Source organism: Marmota monax, unplaced genomic scaffold, assembly GCF_021218885.2.
Source record: "Marmota monax isolate L192 unplaced genomic scaffold, Marmota_monax_Labrador192_F-V1.1 WCK01_AAM20220418_F8-fsc00741, whole genome shotgun sequence".
In the NCBI taxonomy this organism is placed as follows: Eukaryota; Metazoa; Chordata; class Mammalia; order Rodentia; family Sciuridae; genus Marmota; species Marmota monax.
Genome location: NW_026693700.1, coordinates 146,704 through 159,763, shown reverse-complemented (window position 1 = coordinate 159,763; position 13,060 = coordinate 146,704). Strand labels below are relative to the sequence as shown.

Here is a 13,060-nt window from a genome sequence, read left to right as displayed (position 1 = left end):
GATAGAGAAAGAGACAGACAGGGACAGAGATACAATTCTAGTCTTTCTTCTTATAAGGTTATCAATCCCATCTGACCAGGATCCACTCTCATGACTTCATCAAACTCTGATTACTCCCCAAAGAGGTTACCTGTCCAAACATGACATTGAGGGTTAGAGCTCCACTCCATTGGGAGTGGGCACAAACATTCAGTTTTAAGTCAGTAATTTTTTTCAATGAAAACTAATGTTTCTGTTCCCAAGAGTAATCTCTGAGGAATCTCAGCTGGCTCTTAATAGTAGAAAGGAATAAGGTCAATTTTGACAAAGGTGGTCTCAAACACCTGGCAGAAGAGTATAGCCTAAGAACTGTTGTCCTACATGAACATTTAAAAGGAAAAATAATAGTTTTTCTGTTTTGGTACTGGGGATTGAACTCAGGGGCACTAGACCACTGAACCACATCCCTAGCCCTATTTTGTATTTTATTTAGAAACAGGGTCTCACTGAGTTGCTCAGCACCTCGCTTTTGCTGAGGCTGACTTTGAATTCATGATCCTCCCGCCTCAGTCTCCCGAGATGCTGGAATACAGGCGTGCACCACCATGCCTGGCAATAATTTTTTTTTTCAAATGAAACTTAAGATGTACACTTGTGTCAGCCCAACCAAAAGTAAGTAAAGCTGGAGGCTATAATGGAAGGGTTCTTCTATGGGTGTGCCTAATAAAAATGATCACAAAGGACTTGAGAGTCACAAGTTTGTCCTGAGTTAATTTGAGCCTGATCTCAGAGCCTTACAAATCTTCCTAACCTTGTACATTGATAAACTCAATCTGTTTTTCACTGATGTGAGTTATTGTCTTCATGGTTTTCAGAGACTGGCTTAAATACTAATTGCTTTTGTGTTAATTGTTTATGAAAAAAAAAGTAATGCTTTGCTGTCTTGTTTATTGTTGTCTTAGCATGATCCCTGCCCTGTGTATGCTTTGTCCAGTCACCTGCCATCTGTCACTGTGGACCTCTGGACTGCTCTGATGTTGAATATCCTTAACTGTCCACCTCTCCACCCCCATAGAAAACAAGGACTTTGGGTTACTTCCCACAACTTCACCCTCTTTCAGCAAGAAGCAGCTTGGAGGTGTCTTTGCCCATTTCCCATAGAAATGGAATGTAGAAATTGACAGTAGGGAAATGTAACAGTGACCCACTTTGTACTTTGAATGTAGTTCTTGCTGTTCTACTACTGCAACTTATTTTTAAAATGGACATGTTTCTTTCCCTTCCTCTCTCCCTGCTCCTCCTTAATCTCTCCCCCTCCCTAATCTCAGGGGAAACAGGATTACCTTTCTTTCCCACTTTGGGGATGGTACCAGAAGATCTCAGAAATAACTAGTTCCCAAATTAACAAGTGAATTACAACTCCAACAGACAACACATGGAATGTAGACTTTGAGTCACCTCTTTAAAAGCCCCCTGTTCCTGCTGAAGGGCAGAATCATAGCCTCTGGGATAGGAGCCCCCTATGTTTCTCCCTAGCTAGCAAAGCAATAAATCTTCTTTTTGAGAGAGAGAGAGAGAGAGAGAGAGAGAGAGAGAGAGAGAGAGAGAGAGAGAAGAGAGAAGAGAGAAGAGAGAAGAGAGAAGAGAGAACAAAACCAGTGTTTCAGCTAAATCTCATTTTATCTGTTTGGAAATTCTTTTTCAGACCAGTTTCTCAAGCACCACAACAAACCACTTTCTAGTCAGAACAAGGATTAAATGTCACTTCATTTCTCAGTTAAAAGTAGGTCCTTTGTGTGTGAGTTTGTGTGTGTGTGTGTGTGTGTGTGTACTGAGGATTGAACCCAGAGTGCTCAACCACAGAGCTACATCTTCAACTCTTTTTATTTTGAGGTAGGGTCTTGCTAGTTTACAAAAGTTGGCCTACAATTTGCAATCCTCTTGCGTCAGCCCCCTAAATCGCTGGGATAATAAACATATGCCACCATACCTGGCTAAAAGTAGTTCTTTAATTACATGCTGAATCAAAGGAGATTTTATATTGCATCCAAAAAATCCAGTAAGTGTTCATTTAGTTCCCACAGTAGACAGAACACTTGAGAGATTACAACTTGAAATTCAGATCAATCTTCTTTACTTTGGTGGATTTTCATCTCCCCCCCCCCATGCCATTTCCTTCCACCTAACTCCAGCCTCTGTTTGGTTCTCCTATTCTCCATCAAAAGGTAAACTATAAGAGATAGAAAACCAAAAGAATTATATAATCAAAAGATGAGATGAGCCAGGCTGTGGCACACACCTGTAATTCAAATGGCTCAGGAAGCTAAGGCAAGAGGATTAAAAGTTCAAAGCCAACCTCAGCAATTTAGTGAGACCCTGTCTCAAAATAAAAAACATAGAAGACTGGAGATGTGGCTCAGTGGTTAAGCAACCCTGGATTCAATCTCTAGTACCAAAAAAAAAAAAAAAAATGCAGGGGACATGAAAGGTGGTATATGATGTTTTCCTCCCATATGTGTCTCCAAATAGAGACACATCTCCTTTTGAAATTGTATTCATTCAATTGTCTTCTAGACCTGAGATTCCCATTCATCTCTCTCAGCAAGTTGGAGACAATGGATGAAAAATCTGAATAGCCAGGCATAGTGGCACAGGCCTATAATCCCAGAGACTCAGGAGGCTAAGGCAGAAGGATCATAAGTTCCAGGTTAGCCTGCACAACTTAGTGAGACCCTGTCTCAAAATAAAAATTAAGGCACTGGAGTTATGGCTTAGTAGTAAAGCACTAGCCTAGCATGTGGGAAGCACTGGGTTCAACTCTCAGCACCACCTATAAAAAATAAGTAAAAATCCATCAACAACTAAAGTATTTCAAAATAAATAAATAAATAAAATAAAATAAAAAGAAAGGGCTGGAGATGTATCTCAGTGGTAAGTACCCATGGGTTTAATATTCAGTACCAAGTGAAAAAGAAAAGTGAACAGGATCGCTTCTCGGCCTTTTGGCTAAGATCAAGTCTAGTATCTGTTCTTAAGTTATACAAAATTACATATAAGAGGAAGTGAGGGGAAAGGGAAAAAAATCAAGAGAGAGAAATGAATTACAGTAGATGGGGTAGAGAGAGAAGATGGGAGGGGAGGAGAGGGGAGGGTGATAGTAGAGGATAGGAAGGGCAGCAGAATACAACATACACTAGTATGGCAGTATGTAAAAACATGGATGTGTAACCAATTTGATTCTGCAATCTGTATACGGGGTAAAAATAATCCACTTGAGTCAAATGTATGAAATATGATATGTCAAGAGCTTTGTAATGTTTTGAACTTCAGTTATAAAAATTATGCACATCTTATTGACTGAACCTGTCGGGATCAAAACCAATAAACATTCTAAATATTCTACAAGAAAAAAAAGAGAGCTTTGTAATGTTTTGAACAACTAATAATAAAATTTTTTTTTTAAAAAAATACTTGAACCCAGGATAAAAGAAAAGAAAAGAAAAGAAAAGTTAACAGGAGATGGGGGACTTGTGATTGAATTGTATACCACTGCCCTATCCTCATCTCAAATAGCAAATTAACACCAGGTGGGGATAATATAAACTATTTTTCATACTTTTTAAATATAATTTTTCATACTTTTTAAATATAATTTTCATTTTATTTTTTTCCAGAGGATACCTCATTTATTTTGTCCTTAAAGACTTGACTCTTTACAAGGACTTTGTTGGAGACCATGGGGCAACAGCAGCTGTTCTAAATCAGGGTGTTGGATTCAGTCTTTCTGGGCCTCCCAAGATCAATTCCTGACCACCTTGCTGTGAATGGCATAACTCAGGTAGTAATATTATTTTTTTATAAAGCTTAGGAAGCACATAGGCATTGAAAATACTCATTTCAGATATGTCCCTGATGGTTGTGGCTTCTCTTGGGTTTCTAATGACAAATTTTTAAATGTCTTGTCTTTGGACATACATAACGTACAGTTGAAGCAAGAATAGCTGCAGGTGGTTGAGGCCCTTTTGGGCATGGCCATTGTATCTTCTTTTCTTTGTCATCATGGAAGTGAGAACTTGAGAGCTGTATCAGTCTTTTAATATAGAACCAGCTAGAAAGATGGCACCTTGAAGTCAGAATGACCCTTAAGCCCTCTCCCCCTTTCTAAAGCAGCAGAACAGCTTGAGCAGGCAAGGCAATAAGAATCGGTGAGTTTGTAAAGACAATCTGCCACTCTTCATTACATTGTAAAATGTGCATACCCCCTAGCTCAGAAACCTGAGTAACATAGCAGTATATACGAATGCATGTATTAGTACTTCAATTGCAGGTTATTTATAGTGAGTTTATTTAGTATTGTGGAAGGAAAAGCTAACCAAAGACAAAACACATTGACATTCTAGAAAGAAACTGCTTTATTTTTTAAAATCTACTATACACACAAGATATCTTAGTGCATTATTCATTTTAACACTCCATGACAAAATGAGCATCAATAGCTTTTCAGTGTAATGTGGACATTTATGAAAACTTAAGAAACCTTGACATGAGCTATTATACTTTTGATTTGCCAATAGTTTTCACCACAACACTCTTTTGTTACTTTTGTAATTATCTAAACAGTGTTCCTCAAACATTTGAAACAATTAAGATCACTAAAGAGTCTACATGTGTGCAGAGAAGCAGAGTTTATTAGCATTAAGAAAGTTCTTCCTTTTTTCCTTGTGTGACAGGAATCTGAGGATAAAGCTGAAATACATTTGTTCTTTGAATTTTCCTTAGCCTTCAAAATCTAGCTAGCAAAAACTTTATTGTTGGAAGTCATCCTTAATTTTTAGAAATAAAAATTCCTACTTACCTAACATTACAATGTCTATCAATTAGCTGAATAAATTGTAAAGTCCAAATAATATAAACTATCACACACTTTTATTTTTAGGTGTTTAATTAACATTTTTATTAAGTGAATTTTTCTTGTTACTATACTCATTTTATCTCTTACATTAACATTACTAAAAGAAATAAAATAATTAATGAATTTTAATTAATTAAAACAAAAATGCTGCTGTAGACATACTTAGAAGATTTTCCTGTCATTAGTACTTTCAGAGGCATGGTATTGTACCTTTAAGCAATTGGTCAGTCCCACCCAACTGCTTCAAAAAGACAATCTACTTTTCATAAAAGCATGGCATACTAGGTAGTGATTTTTTTATTGTTCAAGTTTCTCACACTCAGAGACTTTATCTTCAAACTATAGTTCTGTTACTTCTTAAAGTTCTTAGTCTGTTCTTCTGTGAGACTGCAATTGGTTATCCTATGTTTGATTATTTTTGTGTATTTTACTTAATGCTAATTTTAGATGTTGTAATTTGTTGCTCTGAAGGCATCTAACAGATATATACTCAAACCAGCTCAAGTAAAAAGTGGACTTAATGCAAGAATGAATGAAAACAAAGAACTTCAGTCTTATTCAGGTATGTCTGAACAGAGACAAACCCAACTCCTAAGCCACATTCCCAATTTCAAATTCTTGAGAAAAAAATCCAGTTGATTCAGTGATCCAGTTCATCTTCAGACCATGGTCATAGAATTCTGAGTGATCTATTTATTGGTGACTCTCAAGCTGATGATGATTCCTCCTCCAATCAACTACACCTGAGGTAAACATTTTCCTGGTACACAAATATAACTTTTAAACATTGCATAAGAGATATTGCCTTAGGAATGTAAAAATACATTTCATCTACAATATATATTGATAGTAGCAAAGGCATTGCATGTGTTGTTCATGAAATAGATTCTTTTATTCATTTATCTATTCCACAAACACTTGTTGAGTTATATTATCAGCAGGTATTAGGGATATATATAACTGACTAAAAATAGGCAAGATATTTTTCATAACTCTTACCAACTTGGAAAGAGACAGATATTAATCAACTAAAAGTACGAACAAAATAATTGCAGACAGTGCTAAGTTACTGCAAAAATAAGCAGAATAATATTACAACATAAGAATCCACAAACTTTTTCTTTAAGGGGTTAGATAGAAAATATTTCAGTCATTGCAAGATATATGGTAACTCATAGCTTCTCAACTATGTCACTGTAGGGTGAAAGCAGCCATAAATAGCATTAAACAAATGAGTGTGGCTGCATTTCCAAAAAAAACCTTGTTTATAAAATCAGGTGGTAGACAGATGATGTGCTGGGTTTAGCCTGATGCAATAATTTATTGATTCTTGTTATAAAGACTAACAGTGTGGTGGTTGGTAAGTAGGTGGGTGAGTATATTTACTATAGATAGTATAGTCTGAAGAAACCTCTCTGGTGCTCACTTTGGCAGCTGTTTTAACCAGCTATTTCATCACTGTGACTAAAGGACAAGCGTCATTTTTATTGTTTTTGTTTTAACAGGACAGAAATTAAAATTCTTTTAGTAAAGAAATAAAAAACTTTTTCTGTAGGGGAGAAAAAGTTTACTTGAGGGCTCACAGTTTCAGAGGTCTCAATCCACAGACAGCAGACTCTGTTCCTCCATCTCAAGGTGAGGCTGAACATTATGGCAGAAAAAAGTATAGGGTAAGTTGAGCAACTAATAAAAAAAATTAAAAAGGAAAAAAAGAGTTAATGGGACAACATCAAATTAAACAGCTTCTGCACAGCCAAAAAATCAATTAAGAAGAGAGAACTGGACATAATATAAGTTACTGTTCTGTAGAAATATCCTATTAAATATTGTATGTCCCTCCCTCTGTATACTTTGTAAAAAGAAAAGGAAAATACATAAAAAGGAAAAAATAGTATAGGGTAAGGAAGTGGCTCACATGATGATCAGAAAGCAGAGAGAGGGACAAAATATATACCCCAAAGCCACACAATGACCCACCACCTCCAGCCACACCCCATCTGCCTCATTACCACTCAGGTAAAATCTTCAGGGATTAATTCACTGATTAATTTAAGGCTCTCACAGTCTAAACATTTCTCCTCTGAACCCTCTTGCATTGTCTCATGCTTGAGTTTTGGGGGGACACCTCACAAACCATAACAGCAGCACATATACTAAAATCGGAATGATAAAGAGAAGATTAGCATGGGCCCTGCACAAGGAGGACACACAAACTCAGGAAACATTTCATATTTTAAAAAAACATAAAAGCAACCTCTCTAAAGAAGTAACATTTGAAAAAGATGCAAAGGATGATGAGCCAGGTATAGTGTCACTGCCAGAATCTCTCGTCAGGCAAAGAGATCATCAGATTCAAAAAGAAAAAGAAGGAGTTAGTTTGAAATATTCCCAAAAAGAGAGAACTGAGATAGCCAGAGTTTAATGATAATTCCTTGAGAATTCATTAATATTCCCTGAGAATACTCTTTCCTCTGAAATCTTTTTTGCTTGAAATCATAGCCATGTTTGTTATATTTTGATCCAGGGCAGTTTGGTCTAATATTTTTCTTCCATTTATGTTTAGCTTATTTGTGCCTTTATGTTTAAAGAGGGTATCTTTCAGGCACTCCATAATTGAATGTTTTATTTTTTAGCCAACTTTAAAATCCCTATCTTGTACTTAGTTTGATTAGGATACTTACATTAACATAATTTTTTATTTTTTATTTACAAATAATGTGTATATTTATGTGGTACAAAATGATGTTTGATTTTATATATACATTGTAGAAAGTTTCAATTAAGTTAATTAATATATCTATTACCTCACTAACATAATTTTGTGGGGAGAATATTAAAATCTATTCTTTCAGTAAATTTATATACTATTGTTAACTGTGGTCACCATACAGTACAAAAGATCATTAAAATATATTCCTTGACCTAACAAAAACTCTGTCCCCTTTGGTCAATATCTTCCATTTCATTATCCCTCCTTCTCCCCTCAGACTCTGGTAACCACCTTTCTACTCTTTATTTCTGTGAGTTTGATTTTTCTAGACTTCACATATAAGAAAGGTCATATAGTATTTGTCTTTTGTGCCTGGCTTACTTTACCTAGCATAATGTTCTCCAATTCCATCCATGTTGTCATAAATTACAGAATTTCTCTTTAAGGTTGCATAGTAGTCAGATGTGTGTGTGTGTGTGTGTGTGTGTGTGTATAAAATAAGTGTATATATGTATATATATGCCACATTTTATTTATTTATTCATCCATTAGTAGATATTTATATTGCTTTCATATCTTGATTATTGTAAATGATGCTGAAATGTATATGAGAATGCAAATATCTCCAAAAACAGATACCTCTTCAACATGCCCATTTCAAGTCCTTTGGATATATAAACACAAAAGTGGGTTGTTAGGTCAGATTATTATTCACCTTTTTGATAACAGCCAATCTAATGGGTATGAAGTAACATCTCATTGTGGTTTTTAATCCACATTTACCTGAAGATTAAAGTATTGAGCATTTTTCATATGTCTGAAGGTCATGCATATCTCTTTTTTTAAGAAATGTCTGTTCAAATCATTGGTCCATTTTTTTCAATCAAATGGTTTTCTTGCTTTTTAGTTGTTTGTATTCCTTATAGATTTTGAATATTAGCCCTTTATCAGATGTATAGTTTTCAAATATTGATTTTCAATTGTTGTCTCCACACTGTGTTGATTGTTTCCATGTCTGTGCAAAAACTGTTTAGTTTACCGAAATCCTTTGCCTATTTTTGCTTTTGCTGTCTGTGCTTTGAGTCTTATCCAAAAAATCATGACCTACAGTAATTTTGTGGAGATTTTTCCCTGTATTTTCTTCTGGTAAATTTATTGTTTCACACCTCATGCTTAAGTCCTTTATCCATTTTGAGTTGAATTTTTATATGTAGTGTGAGATGAGTTCAATTTTACTGTCCTACACGTGTATATCCAGTTTTCCCAGCACTATTTATGAAAAGACTGTCCTTTCCTCCACTGTGTGTTCATGCTACCTTTTCTAAAACTGCATGATCATAAATACTTGGTCTTATTTTGTGCTTCCATTTCTGTTGCACTGGCGTGTGTGTGTGTGTGTGTGTGTGTGTGTGTTTATTCCAGTACCATGCTGTTTTGATTACAATAGCTTCACATAATATTTTGAAATCATAGAGTATGATGCCTGCAGCTTTTCTGTCTTTGTTCAAGATTGCTTTGTCTAATCAGGGTCTTTCTGACTGCATATGCATTTTAGCATTTTGTGTGTGTGTGTGTGAAAATGATATTGGAATTTAGGAATTTCATTGAATCTGATGACTTTGAGCCATATGCCCATTTGAACAATAAATAATTCCTTCATTCCATAAACATGGTTTATCTTTCCATTTATTTTCGTCTTCAATTTTTTTTTCTGCTTTTTATTGTACAGATCTTTTATCTCTTTGGTTAAATTTAGTAAGTATTTTGCTGCAATTATAAATAGAATTGTTCTCTTAATTTCTTTTGTAGATAGTTCATTGTTACCATATAGAAATGCTACTGATTTTTGTATGTTGATTTTGCAGTCTACAACTTTACTGAATTTGTCTATCAGTAATAAAATATTTTGATGGAGTGTTCAGGATTTTCTCTATATATGATCATATCATGAGCAAAGACAATTCCACTTCTTCCTTTTCTGTGGATAACTTTTACTTCTTTTCCCTACCTAATTGCTCTGGCTAGAACTTCCACTACTGAGTGTGCATCCTTGTCTTATTCCTGATCTGAAAGAAAAAGCTTCCAACTTTTTACCAGTGAGTATGATCATATATGGCCTTTATTGTATTGAGGTATATTCTTTCTACACCTATTTTTGAGAGGTTTTTAACATGATCAGATATTAAATTTTATCACTTTTTTTTCTGAGATGATGGTGTGATTTTTGTCCTTTATTTTTGTTAATGAGGTGGATCACATTTACTGATTTACATATGTTGAACTATCCTTTTATCCATGGGAAAAATCCCATTTGACATGGTAAATGATCTTTTTAATGGGCTCTTTAATTCAGTCTGCTAATATTTTGCTCGGAATTTTTGTATCTGTATTTATCATGAATACTGGCCTATAGTTTTCTTTCTTGTAATGTCTTTGCCTGGCTTTAATATTAAGATAATGTCAGACTTATAAAATGACTTTATAAGAGCTAAGCACCCTGGTGCATGCCTGTAATCCTAGCAACTCTGGAGGCTGAAGCAGGAGAATCTGAAGTTCAAGGTCAGCCTAGGCGGTTTAGCAAAGCCCTAAGCAACCTAGCAAGACCCTGCCTCAAAATAAAAAGTAAAAAGGACTAGAGATGTAGCTCAGTGGTAAGGTACCTCTGTGTTCAATTCCCAGCACTCCCCCAAAATAATAAATGAATTTGAAAGTACTCTCTCATCTTCAATTTTTTGGAAGAATTTGAGAAAGATGTGTATTATTTCTTCTTTAAAAGTTTGATAGAATTCAGCAATGAAACCATCAGACCCTGGACTTTTCTTTGATGGGAGAATTTCTATTATTGATTTAATGTACTCATGCATTATTGACCCATTAGATTTTCTATTTTTTTCTGTTTAATATTGTTAGGTTGCATGTTTCTAGAAATTCATCCTTTTCTTCTAGGTTGTATAGTTGTTTATAGTAGTGTCCTATGACCCCTTGTATTTCTATAGTAGTCTCCTCTTTTATTTCTTATTTTGTTTACTTAAGTCTTCTATTTTTCTCTTAGTCTAGCCAAAAGTTTGCTGATGTTCCTTATCTTTTCAAAGAAGCAACTTTTGGTTTCATGATCTTTTCTATTGTTTTTCCAGCCTCTGTTCTGTCTATTTCTGCTCTTTGTTGTATTTCTCCTTTGGCAAAGTTGGGATTACTTTGTTCTTTTTCTAGTTCCTTAGATATAACACTAAGTTTTATTTGAGGTCTTTCTTCATTTTTCATGTAGCCATTTATTGCTATAAAATTTCCTCTCAGGGCTGCTTTTATTGTACCCCATGAGTTTTGGTATTTTGTGTCTCCATTTGTCTCAAGATATTTTTTAATTACCTTTTTAAATATCTTATTTTACCCATTGGTTACTGAGGAGCATTTTTTTTAAAATTTCCACATATTTGTGAATTTTACAAGATTCTTGCAATTGATTTATACTCTCATAACACTGTGATGAATTGACCTTTACCATTATATGATGATCAACTTTGTCTCTTGTGTTAGTCAACCTTATGTCACTTTAACCAAAATACCCAACAGGACCAACTTAAGAGTGGGAAAAGTTTATTTGGGGTTCACAGCGGGTTGAGTCCATCGTTGGCACGCTCCGTTACACTGGGTCCAAAGTGGGGCAGAATATTATGGCATAAGAGAATGGGAGTGAAATTTGCTCTCTCATGGTGTCTGGGAAGCAAAGTTGTTAGGGGCAATTACTAGAGGCATTCACTGGAAGGGTTCATCTTGCATGGAAGATGAACCCTTCCAGGGAATGCCTCTAATAATCCACCTCATCTAGCCACAACTCACCTCCTTATAATTACCACTCAATTAGTCCATTCAAGTTAAGATGAACTGATTATGGCTCTCATAATCCTATCATTTCACCTCCTACAATAACACAGGAGCTTTGGGGGATACCTCATATCCAAACCATAACATTTTGCCCCAGCCCCCAAAATCTCATGTCCATCTCACAATGCAAAATGCATTTAGTTCATTTCCAAGGGTCTCCATAATCTTAAGAGTACCAGCACTGCCCAAAACCCAAGTTCCAAGTCTCAGGATTTTCTTGGGAACACCTCATATCCAAGTAATAACATTTCTTTTTGCAGTTTTGGACCTAAATTATATTTTTTCTGACATAAGTATATTTATCCGTGCTTTCTTCAGCTTCAATTTACATGAAATATTCTTTTCTACCTCTTCACTATCAGTCTATGTATATTTTTAAAGAAGAAGTGATTATCTTGAAGACAACATGTAGTTGAGTCTTATTTGAAGTCCATTCAGCCATTCAATGATTTTTGATTAGATAATTTAATCCATTTACATCATAATAATTACTGAAAAAAAAAGCCAAGTACTGATAGGTACTTACTATTGGCAATTTTTATATCATTTTCTGATTTATTTATGGATCCTTTGTTGCTATCTTCATCTCTTTTCCATCTACTTTTGTGGTTTAATAATTTCAAAGTGGTATGCTTTGAATCCCATTTTTTTAAGTGCTTACATATCTACTAAGGGTTTTTTATTTTGTGGTTACTGGGAAGCTTACTAAAATATTTTAAACAAATAACAGGCTACTTTAGGCTAATCATGACTTAAGTTTCATCACATGTACAAACTACACATATAATCCCCCCAATTGTTTTGCTTTGTTTTATTTTGATTTCTTTTGCCTCACTTTTTGGCACTAGGGATTCAACTCAGAGGCACTTTATCACTGAGCTACATTCTCAAAACTTTTTACTTTCTATTTTGAGACAGAGTCTCACTAAGTTGCTTGGGGCCTACGTTGCTGAGATTGGCTTCAAACTTTCAATACTCCTGCCTCAGACTTCAAAGTCACTGGGAATACAGGCATGCACTACCATGCCCAGTGCCAATTTGTTTTTGATGACACATTTTGTATTTTTTATATAGTTTATGTCCCTTAACAAATTATTGTAGGTATAATGGTTTTCAATAGTTTTGTCTTTAATATTCATATTAAAGATATTATTTTTATACCAACAGTAAAGTATAAGAGTGTTATGAGTTTGACTATACACTATTACCAGTGAGTTTCACATTTTCACATATTTTCACGTTGCTACTTAACAACCTTGTAAGGTGCTATACTCAGGGTGAGGTTAATACACAAGTCTGTCTCTACTTTTCTATCCATTTTGATGTGGATGTTTTCATAGTTGCCCAGTGTGTAGGAATCTTACAACTGGATTCTAGCTTTCCCTTAGGGAGAACTGATTCGGGTGTAGGTATTTACTGCATCTGTGGAAGGAGGGATAATCAGGAGTCTCATATTCTTCCATATTGCTGACCCACATCTTTAATTTTTTTAATATTTATTTTTAGTTGTAGTTGGACACAATACTTTATTTTATTTATTTATTTTTTATGTGGTGCTGAGGACTGAACCCAGGGTC

General features: G+C 34.9%; 2 pseudogenes; both read left to right on the top strand.

The window, feature by feature from the left end:
• The first annotated feature begins 2,965 nt into the window (after positions 1-2,965).
• Positions 2,966-3,063, top strand: LOC124103356 (U2 spliceosomal RNA; annotated as a pseudogene).
• Positions 3,064-7,032: 3,969 nt separating this feature from the next.
• Positions 7,033-7,127, top strand: LOC124103358 (U6 spliceosomal RNA; annotated as a pseudogene).
• The last annotated feature ends 5,933 nt before the right edge of the window (positions 7,128-13,060 follow it).